This window comes from Meleagris gallopavo, chromosome 1 (genome assembly GCF_000146605.3).
Source record: "Meleagris gallopavo isolate NT-WF06-2002-E0010 breed Aviagen turkey brand Nicholas breeding stock chromosome 1, Turkey_5.1, whole genome shotgun sequence".
Taxonomy (NCBI): Eukaryota; Metazoa; Chordata; class Aves; order Galliformes; family Phasianidae; genus Meleagris; species Meleagris gallopavo.
In genome coordinates, this window is record NC_015011.2 from 65,036,411 (window position 1) to 65,039,863 (window position 3,453).

Consider the following 3,453-nt stretch of genomic DNA (forward strand, 5'->3'; position numbering starts at 1 on the left):
GAAGAATATTATGTAGCTCAGATAACATATGAGAAGGAAAGCAGAATGTTTTGAATACGCTTTCCACAAGTACATTATGCACTCAATTCCTGTGGTTTTGTGTTTATAAATTCCATAGCAAAGTTACTGCAGCATTATAAATAATAAACTAACCTTCTGACACTACTTCATTTTGTAGGCTCTATCCCTCAGCAAATACTAGCATATGCAGATGCCTTGTCTCATCAAAATGTAAATTGAATCCTGATGTTACATGGTGTGCTGTCACACCTTTTAAAATAAAGAATATCCATGGAAGGGAGGAACATCAGGAAAAATACGAAGAAAAATTCCAGTATTTAAATTCGAAGAACATTTCTGAGAGCTGAATGAACAAAAAGTATGAGCATGAAAGGCATCTCTGCACTGACAAGTGTGGTGAGGGATTCCTCGTCTTTGTTTGGGCTCTCTGCAGAAGCAAGTTCATTGCCAAGCAGTTCTCCTTGTGGCTGCCTTCATTTTGGATAAAGTAATGCTCTTTTAGGGTTGTCAGTAAGTAAAAAAACTTGCCTGTGGAGGGATATAGGATCCAGTATTTTGTAAAATACTTCCAAATTTCTATTATTAATAAATGACTTGTAGTTTGATTCTTTTGGGGGCTTTTTTATTGCCTTTCTGGTGGGGTGAGATGAGGGAAGGCACTAAATCTGACAGCTTGCTAGGAATGGGGAGACGTTGTGAGAAGCGCTGTTAAGGAGATTATGTTATCTCCCCAGAACAGAGAATGCTGTGGTCAACGGGAAATCAATTTCTGAGGGTGCTACAGTAAATTTGTCTTGTAACTGAAAACTTTTTAATTGCTGCCTCAAGGGAACAGTAAGCTGAAAACCAGGCAGATGGTTTCTCCTCCTTTTCCCTCCTTTGATTCTGTCTAAATTACCTCTAGCTTCCCAGTAACTTTATGCATTAAATGTTTGCAAATGCATAACGCTATCGTAGTTGCTCTCACTTGTACAGTAACTTTGCTGCTCAAAAGCCAGATGTTATTCTACAGGTTCTGGGAGATAAAGCCTCTACTCTTAGCTGTAGCATTAGTAATTATTATGAAGGAGAAAATAAGTTTTATTCCATGCTACACAGCAGAAACAGTATATCTTATTTCTTCTTCTTTTTTTTTTTTTTTCCCCGAGAAGAGGCATAAGGAGCTGGTCTTTTTCTTTTTTTTTCCTTCCCTTTTTTCTTTTCTTTTCCTTTTTTTTTTTTTTGTTCCTTTATTGAGAGTTTTGGTACTCATGGCATCTGAAAGCATCCTAGTGCCAATCTTACAGCCTAGTTTTTATCATTTATTGTTTTATTTATGATTTGTGGACAATATTAAACAGAATGAAAGGGTGGCATAAATACTACAGAAGTAATGCAGAGATCCATTGCGTTATAAGGACTTTGGGACTTTGGGATATATCTGGTTGTGATTAAGAGACTACAAAAGTTAAAAGGTGTTGACAGTTCTTTGTTCTGAAAGTTTGTCTGGGTGTGAGTGGTAGTCTGTGCAGAAGGAATGGAAAAACATAACAACCATTGTGTTGTTACAAAGATCTTCTTGTGGTCAAGCTCCAGCTTCAGCAAAGTGCTAAAAGGCTGGCTGAAGTTCGAGGATAAAAATGAGTGGAATAGTGAGTGGAATGTGAGCTGTAGCTTTGATACGGAGCCTCCTGAAAACTTCTCTGTGTTGATATTACGCATCCCTTTGAAACTTAGGGAAAAAAAATTGGCAAGGAAGAGTTCAACTTTCCTGACTATATTTTGCAACTGTATTTTGCTCCAAAAACACATTTTTGTTTAGTCAGATCATATGCTTATGTACCATTTGCTCCTTGCCAGCACAGGTAAACATGATCAGATACATAGATCACTCTGGAAGTAATGCCTCCTACTTATTTCCATGGAAAATACAACAGATACAAAAAAACCACAACAATGCTGTTTGATGGAGCACATTCTCAGCTTCAAAACACTGTTTGTCAACATAGTCACCACCATTAGCTATGCATTTTTGCCTGCAATGAAGAAGAGCCAGCATGTTATGCTTGTAAAAGTCTGCACCAGCAGATCATCCAGTGTCACTGTCACCACCACTGCAATGCATCACTCACTGCTTAAGCTCACAAGCACTGTTTGGTCTCCTTAAACATTCAGCAAGAGTTGATGAATGTCAATTGGTGCATTTTTCTCCACATAGAAAAATTAAATGCCACACCTTTGCTTCATATGCATTTCCTTGTCAGACACCAAATCGTCAGACTGCTCCTCTGCTACCATCTATCACATGGCAACAAAATGTAGTAGAATATTGTCAGGAAGGTTCAACTTCTGCTGCCATACCACCAACATCTGCCTTTGGTGTCATGGGCCAACAAAATAAAATAGGAGGCATTACTTTTGGAGCAGCCCTCATGGTACACCAGTTACTCACAAGCAAACCGCATTGATTACTAAATTTCCTAAAATACCTGTCACAAATTATTTGCTAAAAAAAAAACACACTATCACACTGGTTACTAATTGTTAATTTTCAAAATGTCTAAATACAACTCCAAAAAGCAATAAACAAATTAATCACTGTTTGGAATATTAATTGCAAAGTGTTTAATTGCAACACAATTTAAAATTAACAACAGAATTGTCGTTTTGAACGTCATGTGGTAAAATTAAAAAATAAATAAAATCTATCTGGCCCAGAATTGCTTGCATTTTTCAAGAAAATTCTTTTTCAGTGAGAAAATGCAAAAATTTCTCTTGAACTTAATGGATGATTTTCTTGTGTATGTGCTCTTAATTTGAGCATTTCCTGTAAGTGAGGATAATTGTTTTCGACAAGAAATAATAATAACTGTATTATAAAATAGTTTCTTGGTTGTTTTAAAATTTCAAAGTGGTAGAACCATATTCATACTTTATCTACAGTGAAAAAAGTTAGGGAAATGCATGGTTGTCTATTTGTATTACATTAGTGTAATTACATTAGATCTTTGAAATGCATTGAAAAGTTATAGAAAAGCTTCTCTAAACATCATAAGCTCTCATAAAGGTTGTGATTGCTAACAGGTACTTGTTTTACTGTAGTAATTGCAAGTTGCAGATGCTAATCCTTTTCCTCTTTACAAACCTAAAATCAAAGGATAGACTTTGCAGTAGGTAGTGAAGGCCAGATTCTATCCAGTTCATGTTCAGTTGTCACTTTAAAGACTGATCCCTCCTCAGCAAAATAGATAAAAACACCCCTATAGTTAAGCAGATGATTGCTTGCTTTGTTGATATGATCATCTGTTTTATTTCTTGAAAACTACTTTCATATCCTTTCACTGGTTAGAAGAAAATGGTTGGCATCTAGCTTTCAGGCTGGTGGGTCTGGAACAAACATCCTTAAGCTGAGGATTGAGTGGGAAGGCAGGCAGACTGACCTTGTTGTATTTT